Below are 13,363 nucleotides of genomic sequence, written 5' to 3' on the forward strand. Positions count from 1 at the left end.
GCAATCCATTTCTTTTAACCGGAACAAACCCTAAGCTTCCCATGCTGCTTCTGTCTGGAGCCCATGTTAAACTCACTGGAGGCAGGGATGGCATAAATGTTCTTATTCTCCCATCATGCTGGCAATGATGATTCCAATAGCATGGATTCCCTCTGACGGACCAGGTCCATCTGCTCACCCTGACCAGAGGAGTAGGTGAGCCCATGCCCAAGGGTGAGGTGCTTCATGGAGTGACCCCTCATGGAGATGAGAATAAGAGCCCCAGCAAACTACAAATCCTTCAGTGGCCAGTTTCAGGATCCAGGTGAAAGAGAAAAGATTTTAACTTTCTAGCAAATGAAATACAGGTCATCCAAAGGTCACTTTCTTAAATCCCTGACCATCTGGTTGGCTGGTTAGCCAGCTACACACCCTTCTACCTAGCTACCTATGTGACAGCCCATTATTTTTCATCACCATTACATCTTAACTCCTCCAGATCTTTGAGATATGATCTTCAAAGAGTTTTGAAGATTAAATCTTACAAGTCTCTAATGATTCACAGTTTTGCAAGTCATTACTATGAGATATTGATCATTCCAGTCCAAGGAAGACATAGCACTTCCAAGTTGAATTAAGTTAATGATGCAAAATAGATATAAGATGCACTTACATTTATGCTTTCTCCTTTCTCTATTTGCGTTCCCTCTCCCGCTCTTGTCTTCTTAACCCTGGCCATCCTTTTTCTACTTCTCAGCTCCAAGATCCACCTAAGGATGATTCCAAGGCCTCCTGATGCTAAAGCAAGACCCATGGTTCATGGTTACCCAAGGCTTAACGCTGGCGTTACAGTCAGTGGGAACACTTACTGGTGCATGCATATTCTCATCCACTCCGACAGGAGCAGCATCATGCTGAACCTATCCATTTTTAAGTGCCTCCCTGTAAGGCTCTGAGCTGGATCTCAGGTAGCATATGAAAGTGGAGCCCCACAGCAATATACATTTGTATATGTTTGAACTCTGACTCTAAAGAAGGATGCTTAAGCCTATTATTTTTAATTCCTACCAGTATGTGCTATGACATATAATTTCTCCTTTTCCATGACAAGCTGATACAGGTATCTGTGTTACCGTCAGCTCATCCAACTCCAGTTTACAGAGAACTCTCATGCCTGTTGCTCAATGAATCTTATTCAGATGGGATCCCATGTGTGTTGTGCTTGTTTTCTTTTTCTTTTTTAATCAGCTGGCATAGCCCCAGATATTTCCTGATAAATCATATCTAATGTCTGCCTTGTGGTTCTCTGATGTGAACAACAACAACAAAATAAAAAATCAAAGTGGTAAAAAGCAATATTAAAAACACATTTAGTGCAATCACACACTAGGGGGAAATGAAGAAAGCACTAAGCTCTACCTACTCTCTACAACCACCTTGAAAGTTTGAAAGTTACAGTGAAAACACAGTAGGTTGTAGAGTGAAGCAGTAATGAGAATCAGAGGATTAAATCAAAAAACAATTAACAGTTTTATTCTTGACATGCTGTTTCCTGCTTTTGGTTTAATTTTATCTTTATCATTCAAGCATTTGTGTAAGTGCTTAACTAAGGTGTTAGTAGCATTACTCATTGAAGTTCAACGTTTTGCTGGATTAGAGACGCACATTTATCAGTCCCCACTGATGACAATTATTGTTATTGCGGTTCCCACTATTAAAAGCTTTCCTTTCCAAGGCTTCTGTTGGCTCATTTTAATTCCGACTAGAATTTCTAGACTTTTAACCTTGTATTCTCCTTTATACCCGCTCGTACCGATTGTCCTAAATCTTTCTCTTTGACCTCTTTCTCTCTTCCCCTCCACATGCTGCTTCCAAGCCCCATGCAACCACAAACAGCGGTGGTGGCTGTGATTCAGCAGCTGCTCAGCCAACAAGGGCTGGACAATCATCCCACCAGGAAGAGAGTGGCAGCTTCAGGGCTCCAAGCTGCGGAGAAAGTGGGAGGTGGGATTCACCCCTAGCTAGTGGCTACTCATGGATGTAGATTGTTAATTTAATCTTCTGTATCATTTGCTCACAGCTGCTTTCAACTGCTTCTCCTTCTGACAATGTCCAAACTTTCCAGCAGATGGCATATCCTCCTAACTTCTACCTAAGCTCACCACGTGCCCAAAGACAGATCCTGCAACCGCTTTCTTCTAAAACAACCAATTTTCTATTCTATCTGTGCAGGAAATGTGCTGAAGGAAAGTGCAAACAGGAATGACTCTACACCATTACACGTTCATTTTGCAGCTTAAGCTATTATGAGTCCATGTTTAGACCATTATGGGGTTTTCACCACTGGAGAAGCACCAATGTTAATTTGCAGGTCAGCTCAAAAACAGCAACCAAAAAGTACAGATCATTTGCATCTATTACAACAGGAACTCTAAAATGGAGTATAATCTATTACTTAATGAAGCCAAATCGAAGCGACAACCCAAGGGCAATGAGGCTGATGTACAAGACCTTCCCCCCTTCTTAAGCAATAGCTGTAGAGCTGGAGCAGTTGCAACCCTCAGCCCTCAGCCAGATACTGCATGAACATATGCAGTAGAACACTCCTTTGTGCCCCTCTATGTAGCTGCATACTGTCTTCTCATTCCAGCTCTGAGGACAATGTGAATATGATTGAGTGACACCCAGTATCTTTGTCCCAATGGTTTGATAAGTTTAGATAGGCAGGATTTGGATCAAGCTTTGACTAGCAGTGCCACAGCAGCACTGTCAGCTCTGCACGTCTGCGGCTCCACTTCTAGATGCTCCTCAGAGCCCAACTCTTTTGTAGGTCATGAAAGAAGCAGGGGGGAGAGGGACAGAAAGTTGAGGAGGGGAGGTTTGGAGGAGGATAGTGGAAGAAGCATTGTATTGATGGGATGCACTGAAGGAAAAATTTAGGACACTACCTATTCGTGGGACACCATGCTGGCTAAGTCCAGCTCTGTACAATCTCCAGTTGGCATTGCTTCACTGACCAGTGAAAAGCAGAGTACTGGAGGAATCTTTTCTTTTCAAACTCAGTTGTTATGGATATTAAATGAACAAATAGAAATGATGCTACGGGGCTGGTGTGTCTACATATAATTAACTATCACAGCTCAACCATGAAATGCTAGCAGAGAATTTTTCATGAACAATCAAAAGTTTAAAAACATGTCCCCAGATAAAATAAAGCAATGCAATTATCTAAATACCAGGAATTTGCATCAGTGCCCTACAAACAGAAAATGAGAATAAGTATGTAGAGTAAATGAGCCACTTTCTCAGGTCTGACTTTTGACAAGATGGTCTCCCTGAATGCAGTCTGCTAAGAATACCAGTGAGTCACATTCGTAATTGGATTTAAGAAGTACATAAAACTGCAATCACAGAAATGATAGTAAACAAGAGGAGCTGTATCAAAGATATATTCTTTTTCTGCATTAAGGCTAAAAAAGCCTGCTCATATGAAATGTGATTAGAACTGGCACACTTCTCCTATTTGTTACATTTATTATCCTTATTAAATTGCACCACTTGTGTACACAATGCTGCAAAGACAATGATCTTAGAGTGCTTTCAGCCACAAGTTGACCTAAGGCTTTTATAATCTGAAGACTCCCTCTTGGAAAAGCAGTCAAAGCCAAGCTAGAAACTGAAGATGAGAAAAAAATGTATATAATTTAGTTCAAAATCCTGAGTAAATAAAAACTGGATCGCTACAGCATACTTGCTGGTACTCTGTTTAGTCATGTTTCTAGATAATGAGTGAAATTTAATAAAAGCTTTCAGCCAGATTCTGTTCCTGTTGCAATCACTGGTCATTTTTTAGTTGAAGAGGGACAGATAAACTGAAGTCATGTGTTTTTGAAATTACCACCCTGTCATTTAACTGGAGTGGTCATTTCCTTTAACATTTTGGACATGAATTCCATTCCCGAAGAGAGAGCAGCTCAACGGCAAGATGTGCTAATGCAACACGTGCCAGTTTCAGGGCATCTATAGTAGTTCACCTAAAGTTGCTGTCTAAAATCCCCTGAATTTCTGGGGAAACTGTCTCAGTGGGGACTTTTAAAACATTACCTAAATTATTATTTCAGTTATAACATGGCTTTTTCTCTTCCTTAAATGTCTTGTTTGACTTTTAATTGCTCTCAAATTTCTGATTTCCGGCACATAGTAAATGGACATGAGGACACACATTTGACAGGCAGTTTTTCCCCCAAAGGCAGTTTGATGCCTTAGGAAAAAGTCAGAGGGGAGGATTAGTGCACCGCAGGACCCTTTTTGATCCCCCAGCAGCACAGCAGGAGGTGGTGACCTGGCGCCTGGGTCTCCAATTGGAAGGCAGGCTGCAGCAGGGACCTTTGGGTAAAGAGAAGTCAGGGAGGTTTAACACAGAAGGCTGCAGTCCCCAAGACCCCGGGAAACAATCACAGATTTTAAACAGCTCTTGGTTTGGGTGTTTACGGGACACCGAGGAGACTCCTGCCCTGGACTGGCACCAGGCTGAGCAGCTTATGCAGGAGATGTGGTAGCAGCAGTCTCCAATTCCAAGTGATGCCAAACTCCACAGACTCAAGTGAGACAGCAGCTGCTAAGCAAGGGATGACAGACATGGCCTAACTAAAGTCCTATCTGCTGTTTATGCAAATATGTGGGGCCACAGGATGCTCTTGGTTCCGTACTGAGGGAACAACTGAAAGCAGGGTGGTGCAGAGTTGTGCGGTCCATGTGTGTGCTACAATTGACACACACTCAGCACCTTCCCCTCCCTCCCCAAGACAGCCTTGGCAAGGGCTGGAAGGCTTGTGGAGGAAAGATCCCCCAGAATCAGTCTCTTTTTTTTCCCCATGCACTGGCTAAAATCCAAAGACACAGGTTTGCCTTCACTCGCAGATGCAGCAGAGACCATGGGGGATTTCAGTCTTGGACAACTAAGATCTCCTTCTGCTTATTCACTAAGAGTACAGGCTGCTCTGAGAAATGCCTTTGTGCTGGGCTTGTAAGGGGCAGCCTTAATTATTCCTGTTCCTCTTAAATCGTCTCTTTGTGTTACAGGCTCAGTTGTGATGATTTTTCATTTGAGAGGATTGCATCACATCAGACACGGGGCCATAAATCCCCCAGAACGAGCAGACTAGTGACAACACTGGCCTGTTTTACAGCAGGAAAGTGTAAAGTTTATTGTCATTTTTAGAAGTGAAATGGTTTTAAAATGACATAATCTTAAAGAAAAAAATAAAACAAAAAACATAAAACAAAATACAACCCATGCTCAAAGCAACACTGCGGAAAGCTAATGTCTTCCCCAAACAAAGTGACCAGGTTATGGGAAGGGGTGGGAGCGGGTGTGTTGGTGGAAGTGGCCAGAGATGAATGAAAACAGGAAAGGAGAGTAGCTCTGTTGTAGCTGCCATGGCCTGAACACCTTAACCCTTTACTGTCCCTTTACAACACTCCTGTAGCTTTGGGCTGCTTTGCCTCAAAAGATGTTCCAACCCATGGGTGTGCTCCATCTATGGAAGGAATAGATGGGCTTGATCTTCCCACATGGAGCTGCACCCTGGGGCACACCCCTGCCAGGCTGTCCTTCTTCTGGGGAGACCCGGTACACGAGAGAGCTGAGAGTCCCTGGGATCACGCTTTATTTTGACAAAATGTGTGGAAAGGACATACTGAGATTTGGAGGTAGAGATAGCAAAGCGCAGCCTGAAGATCTGGCTTGGCATTGTGCCAGTTCAGTGTTTCAGACATAGAGGGGGAGGATTGAGGATTTTTCCCACGTGCTTTGCACTGGCCTCCCGCTGCTCCTCTGAAGCCAATAGCACCCACCCTGCACTGAGAACTTCAAAAGCCCCAACCTGGGGTTTTCGGTTCTGTTGTCAGCCAGCCAGCTGGATGGGAGCACCTCTGCTCTCACGTGGGATTTGCTGAGCTAGAAAAGTGGGGAAAGAAGTGCTCTAAGGAAAAGCAGGGGACACAGAGGGAGAGGATCCGAGCCCTGCTCTGCATGCCCCAGTGTCACCTTTAGCAGGGAACTTCTGCCCTTGGCTGGTAAAGAATGGAAAGGCTCCCTTTTGCTCCTATAAAAGTTCTAACATTCAAAGCCCCTTTGTGATCACGACACCAGAGCAAAGCAGGACTGAATGCTTCCAAGGAGCACATTAGTGGCCAGAAAATGCAGCCCAGCAGCCCCAGAGGACAGCAGCATGCGGGTCAGTCTGAATTAGCAGAGCAAGGCTGGCAGGTCTGCAGGGAGCCCTGCAGCCCATGGTCTCCCAAGCAGTATTTGAAGCTAATGATGGTTATCACAAAGGACCCTGTACTATGTGCGTCTGGAGAGATGGAGCTCTGGCACAGAAATATTTCCAAACCCAACTCTCGGAGACAGCCCATGACAGCTGACCACATAACTCTGCTGTGCTTCTGCAAATCAAGCTCCTCACTTGATGCCATTACATCAGTTAGCAATGTGTCCCAAAAGCTAGCTTTTCTTATATACCCAGCTTCCAGTCCACAAGTGTTGAGTTGCATTTTCAACTCAAAAGGGCTATGAACTCAGGTCCCTTCTCTGCAGTGTGCCAGCCCCAGTGTCTCCAGAGGCTACGGAGTCTCATGAGCCTAACAAAAGGCAGTGTATGTCTTCCCCAAAAGGCCTGACTTCCACACTCAGAGCAAGTGTTTCAGTAAGTTACAAGGGACATTTCTGTTCAGACAAACGCATTTCTGCAGCCAGCTGCAAATCCATCTAACAGTAATGTTTCTATTTCAGTAGGCAAGTCTATTATGTCAGAAACCGTCTAGCCACAATCGTTCAGAACACAAAAGCAATCGCATAATCCCCTTACTCTGTGCGAGATAAGCAAGGCTCCAATAAATGGAGTACTTCTTCTCTTGAGGATTTAATCCCCATTTGAGGTTTTTTTTATTGTTATTATTATCCTTTTTAATCACTCAGGAGTAAGCAAGGATTTCAAATGAAAATTGCCCCTAAAGATTTCCATCTTTATATATATGTTTATATGTATAATAAATATGCAAGCATGTATACACACACATACATATAATTTTGCATATATATGTCATTGCATTCACTCATAAGATACACAGGACTTTCTTTTATTCTCATTCCACAAGTGGGATCCCTTCCCAGCAGAAATATGAAGTGCTGCAGCTCCGTGCCAGTGGTTTCAAGTTGCAGGCTTTAAGCTTTCTCTGACCTTTGTACAGAATTTTAATTCTTTCTTTTCTTCCTTGCATTTCTAGCTCGAGGGTGATGAAGGAGACCTACCGACTCAAAGGGGTCCCATCACCCCACAAAACAACTGAAAAGACTAAAAGTTGTGAGCTTCATAGGAATTATCACCCAGCCAGCAAGGTAAGTAATAAAACAAACTTTATGGAAAATAATTCACCAGATTTCTCTTCTGTTTTGACAGTAAAAGGGAAGACCAGCTCTTAAGTAACAAGACATTGGCAACTGGGGAGAGATATCATCTCCCCAGTTCTGAACCAGGTTGTAGGCTTCAACAGCATCTGTCCCTGTTGGGACTCTGTGTCCGACACTCAGTAGCGAGTTTCTGGTCTTGGTTGTCCTGGCCACAGGCCTGGGAGAAGGAAAAAGCAGCTTCATACCATTTCCTTTGGCCTGGAAAGAACTGTTTTCAGGATAAGTAGCAGATTGCTACTTCAAATGAGGAGAGAGATATAAGAATAAAAAGTCTGGAGATGAGAGAGTGAATCAAGTTTACAAGAAACCTCTCGGTCATGAATGATTAAGTGAAAAGATATTCTTCCTTGTACTAATGCCTCACAATTAATGCAACATTTAAAGGATACTTAAGAGATGATATATATGAAACAGATCTTACTGGGAATGCTTTGTCTCAGGCTCAGCCTTCAAAGCCCGACATAGTTTTGCTTATGCATACACGGCTGGCAGGAAGACCCTGCTCCCTCATCACAGCAAAAGAATGAAAGAACAAAAGTTTATACCAAAAAAATGCAAAACACTGAGAGCTGCAGAGTGCCTGGGATCACTTCTGGTACTAAAAGGAGCAGTTCAAAATGAGGGTAGGCAAACCCAAGAAATTAAAGCTTTTTACCGTAGCTTGGGACACACACAGGTGTCAGAGAGGGCATGGCAATAGCAGGGAAATGCCCTACAAGAGTGTTTGGCCAGGCCACAGGCAGACAGTAGCAAGAGATCAACTTGGTGCTATTTAAGAAATTATTGTCCCCTCAACTTGATGCCACCTCAACATTGTTTTCAATTAAGTGATTTTATTTTGCATTGCAGACTCCCAGTGGAGATCCTGGACTTGTGCAGTTACTAAATACCAGCTGAGACGTCAGGCTGAAGATGTAAAAGTGGTTCTTCAAAACTGAAAAGCTATCAACCTTGAAATTTGGCTGAAGAGTGAATAATTAAAGCAATCTCTGAAATTGTTCTGACTGATAGCTTTGTACAGGTAAAAAGTAATAGCAGCTCTTTTGGGAAGGTAACAAAAATGCTTCTGTGGAACTTTCCACTAAAGCAATGTAAGCATGAGTAGTTCTGATTATTATATACGTATGAAATATCACAATGACATACCACAGTTTACAGAGTCAAAGAACATGTACAATTTTTAGTGCACAGACTACCATTTACTTTACTGTTGAGTGCACTGAGGACAACACGTCTGTGATCTGGCTCACCTTTATCTGCTTTTACGATAGAAGTGTGAAATAACCTGCAATAATTTATAGTTATATTGTGAACCAAAAAATTCTGATGGTAGTTGAATTATAATATTAGCATGAAGGTATTATATCACAAGCTTCCAGCCTATGTGCACTGATCTATGATTCAGTGATGTCAATGGGAGAGATGAGTGTCTTGCCAGATTTTGGGCTGCTGCAAAAATAAAAGTTCTAGTGGTGTAGGAGTAAGGATGCATATTTTGAAAGGGTCAGGCATATTGTTTTCAGATCATCAGTATTTTGTGGAGACACTGATATTCCAAAATGCTTTTTTTGTTGAGGGTTTTGTTTTAGTAGTTTTGGGGGCAGGCCTCCAGTCTACATTAAATACTTAACATTGAAATGCAGTAAAAGTATAGAGGGCAATTTAAAATTCTAGTTCTGATATAAAGGAATTTTTCCTCTATTTCTCCTACATATTAAAGTTGCCTTCACATTTGCTAAACATTAGGAGAGCTCAGACTTCATGGATGTTTCATTTGGTTCCATGACAGAATTCAGTCCTTCATTGAAACATGACTTTTAAAAGGTATAGTTAGCATTACATTTAAATTCAGAAAGCAAGAGATGGTTTGTTTTGTTTTGTTTTTTTTTTTTTTTCCTATGTCAGAAATCTTTAGTACAACTAAATAAATTAAATAAATAAAATTAGAAAAAATATTTTATAGAACTGAAGTAATTGAAGTCACTGGAAGGGTACCCATTGACTCCAGCTGGACTGTAGGATAATATTGCAGATTTCAGTGCATTTAATTGAATGAATTAAAAACTTTCTGTTAAACTAAATTAAATAATTCACAAGGCAAACCTTAGCCTTCAAAGGGACCTGCCTAAAGAGTAGGAGATTTGCCTGATGTTCACTTCTAACTGATTCTACAAGTAGCTACTGGAAGCCTCTTCCCTCAAACTGTTAATTCAATGGACACACAGCATGAGTCCTCCCATCCCTCCTCGCTCCGCTGCCAGAGGTCTGGCATTAGCTGAGGAGGAACCATGAGACAATAATAGTGACAGGAAATGATAAATGCTTTTTGTCTCCATCCCTCTTTTTGCCTCAAGGGCAAAGCTTCTTATTGCATCTTGGTGCTTTCACCTCTGCTATGTGCTGGCAGCATGCTTGAGAGCAACCTCCGTTGGGAGCATTTCCTAGTGAGTATAAATAAGTGTACATAGCATGCATGTGAACAGCTCTGCAGAAACTGGAGGCAAAAAGACTGCTGGCACCAGTATACATCCACATATAACAAATTTATGGAAAGATGAAATGAAAGAAGTAGAAGATGAGTATATGCATAAGGTTCATGCAAAATTGGTACCCATCAGCCCACCTTATTTCCCTGGTTAAATGGAATCTGGTCTGGTTAACAGCAAACATAAGAGACAGATTCAACAGTGTGAAATACTTTGCCATAATCCCAGTTTAGCTGGCCCATTTGGTTAAAACTTGTTTTCCAACACTGGAAACATACTGGAGTAGTTGGCCCTTAGGCTTTTAATGCAGAGTCACGGCACACGTAGGAGACTGAAGAGGACTTTTTTGGCATGAACTTCCTCAGCTGACAAATTAACCAACTAGTTACTTTATCATTCACAAAATCATTTGCACGGCCCAAGTCCAGCTATGGAGATTTTCTTGGGGAGGGAGAAGAGGGCATCCTCCCACACCACATCCCAGCTAGTGATGCCTGCTGTGGTGAATGGACACCTGGTCTTGGGACAGTAAACCCCCTGGTTTATGTATGGCATCCTGCTGTCTCCCATTGCCTTCCCTTTCAGATTTGATTCTGCTCACCCAAGACCACATCTCTGTCTTCAAAAAGGACATGGACTGGCTTAGGGTTTACTATGAGTAGGACTTGTCCCACTGTTTTCTTTTTCCAGGCAGTTTGTTGATCTATCTGTGGGCTTTTATACAGCCATGCTTTCATGTAGCATCTGCTGTGAATGTGGACACTCAGAGTTGAGCTCATATTTTTTTTTCCTTTGCAAAATCCCACATTTGTATCTTCTAGTTGCCAGGACTGTGAATGACACCTGAGGCCTGAAAGTCAGGCTGTGTTCTTCCAGCCTGTGCTTCATCACGACAATAAAAACATATTTAACTCTTCTGTTGGTGATCTGAGAGCCAGAGTATGATCCGGTCCGTCCTCCCTTAGATGTCAGTGCTATGTGTTGCTAATAGGAAGGGAAAAAAAGAGTAAAAACTTGTTTCTGTTAGTGAAATAAGCAGATATGACTCATAGTGCACACCAGGGACTGATCAGTTGAGTAAGAAGGTATCTTTTTCATTCCCTTCCTTTCTGTCCATAACCAGTGACGCTTTAGCATCAAAATGAGTATCGCAATAGTGCTACATATAGTCAAAAGCTTATTTTAGATGTTTTTCTCCCAAAACCTTAGAAGTTTGAAGGTAAATGGAAATTTAGGCAAGACAGATAATAATTTTATTCTCCTGCTCCTTTATTTTATCTACTTTCTTCTTCCTATGCTTCCGACAGATCTAACTAGAAAGGATATAGTCGTTCGTCCTTCCAGGGTTGACTGTATCAGATTTTGAGAGAGATCTGCTGCCAAGGGCTGGAATTGAATTATGTTTCAACTTCAAGATTCCTGTCAGCTGGTCTCACTGAACTTTTCTAGCTGAAGGAACTGACCAACAGTCCAAACCCCTCTCTAAGGGAACTTCAGTGAGCTCTAAACTGAGTGCTTAGGCAGCAGCAAGTAGTCTGTAGCTAACGCCTCTGTAGCAGTTCTGTTACATGAACCAATCATTCATTAGCCACCCTGACAAACTGTAGCTACTCAACATCAAACCTGGGATGACAGCCACAAGCAGTTCTGGATCAGCTTTTCAAAATCCTCCATTTTTGACTTTTGGCACCAATGTCTTTAGAAGAGGTGGATATGGCGGGTGCATGCTGACTGATAAAATCAAGTTACATGCATCTGAGAGACAGCTGTCAAGTGAAGAGCTCTAGAAAACTTGACCCCCAGCTTGCCTAAGCATCTTCTTCAGAAAAAGGTACTGACTGAGTTCTCATTTTTGCAACCTTTGAAAATGCAATAGCTGTCATGTCTTGCTCCTTCCATCATTAGACAGATCTATAGAGCTGAGTCACACAGGACTCATCTGGTGTACTGGTCATGTGCCTGAGTCACATGAAGGAAGATGGCTCAGTGCAGCAACCCAGGCCACAGAGATTCCTGACAGCACCAACCTTGGTCATGGAGACAGCTTATAGAACCAGCCTTGGTCGCGGAGACAGATTATAGCACCAACCTAGGCCACACAGATAGCTCATAGCACCAACCTAGGCTGCTGGAGCAGGCAAGCACATAGCATGTTGTATCCCCATCAGCAGACCTTCCCCATGGCTTGGGTTTTGCACTAGACCCTCCAGCCCACAGTGCATGAAGCTCCTGAGGGATCACAAATCCATCCAAGAAGCTTTGCCAGGAACAGGCTCTCCTGAGACATGGCAGAAGCCACCACACTCCCTGTAACGGAGGCCTGCCTCCAGGGATGCATGACACAGAACCTCATGAGACTCATGAGGGCTGAATTTGGGCATCTCTATAACGCCGGTGAAGTGTTGGAAGTGCAGTGACCCAGCTTTCTGTATCACTCCAGTGAGTAGTCCTGCAGTCCTAAGCTGGACTAGGTCCTAGGCAGGTGTTTGGCAGCTCCATTGCATGGCTTCAGAAGCTTCTAAGGACTTCTGGAGATCTGTCTGCAGCCAAGCACGCTGAGGACTTTGGAAGACTAGCCACACTTTGATACTTTTAAATCCCTCTGTCGTGTAAAAGAGATTTTACACAGGGGCTGATACAACCAGGTAATGCTCCAAAGCTCCTTCAGGACAGCAGAAGGAGACCCAGGCTTGTTCACAACAGGACATTTCCATCAAATTGGATGCACTGGCATAGCCCCCAGTGGAGATGCACCGTACACTGACAGGAGTCCTTCTGGTAACAGCTTTACTGCTGCTGAATGACATAAACTAAGATGGTAATAACTCTTGTCTGTCAGCATAGATGTATCCACCCCAGTGCTTCAGCTGGCGCTGTGATCAGCTAGAAAGAGAAGGGATGGTGGTGAACACCCACTGCTGCAGCCGGCATTGCTGTGCTGGTCCCCATGGAACTGGGAGTCAGGCCACTGTGTATCTGAATTTCATGGGGCTGGGTTTTATTTACCCTGTAGCACATTTACATCACTCTGGTTGCATAAGAGCTTTAAGATGAGGAGTGACTGTGATTTCTACAACTAGTGACTGTGATTTTCTACAACAATATTTCACACAGCTTTACTAGCTGTCAACTGTACAAGCTAATCAAACTCACCTTCATAATGAAAATAATTTTTTATTTGCATGAAAATTATAAATTTGCATGATGAATGAGAAATCATACTGCAAAAGGGACAGAACCTTAAAAATATCATTTTAGATCTCATTCTGCTCCAGTATCTTTGTTTCTTGTGTCTTCCATGAAGCTAAGCTCTCCAGTTTTTCCCCAAACACATGGTAACTGGGCTGCAAATGGGACCTGGTGCCGCTCCAGCTGGCCTTCTGCCATCTACATCTATGGGAGCAGAAACAGCCCTGTTCGTGAC

The 13,363-nt window shown here is 42.9% G+C and overlaps 1 protein-coding gene and 1 long non-coding RNA gene across 2 annotated transcripts in view; one reads left to right on the forward strand and one right to left on the reverse strand.

Moving 5' to 3' along the window:
- MAML2 (mastermind like transcriptional coactivator 2) overlaps positions 1 to 13,363 on the reverse strand; it is a 218,847-nt gene that overhangs the window by 36,454 nt on the left and 169,030 nt on the right. The gene's annotated exons all lie outside the window — the stretch shown is intronic.
- Positions 7,269 to 8,451, forward strand: LOC116961136. The gene is made up of 2 exons (XR_004406817.1): positions 7,269 to 7,381; positions 8,303 to 8,451. It is a non-coding gene; the product is annotated as an uncharacterized LOC116961136 (long non-coding RNA).

Source organism: Tyto alba, unplaced genomic scaffold (assembly GCF_018691265.1).
Source record: "Tyto alba isolate M040663 unplaced genomic scaffold, T.alba_DEE_v4.0 Super-Scaffold_2, whole genome shotgun sequence".
Taxonomy (NCBI): domain Eukaryota; kingdom Metazoa; phylum Chordata; class Aves; order Strigiformes; family Tytonidae; genus Tyto; species Tyto alba.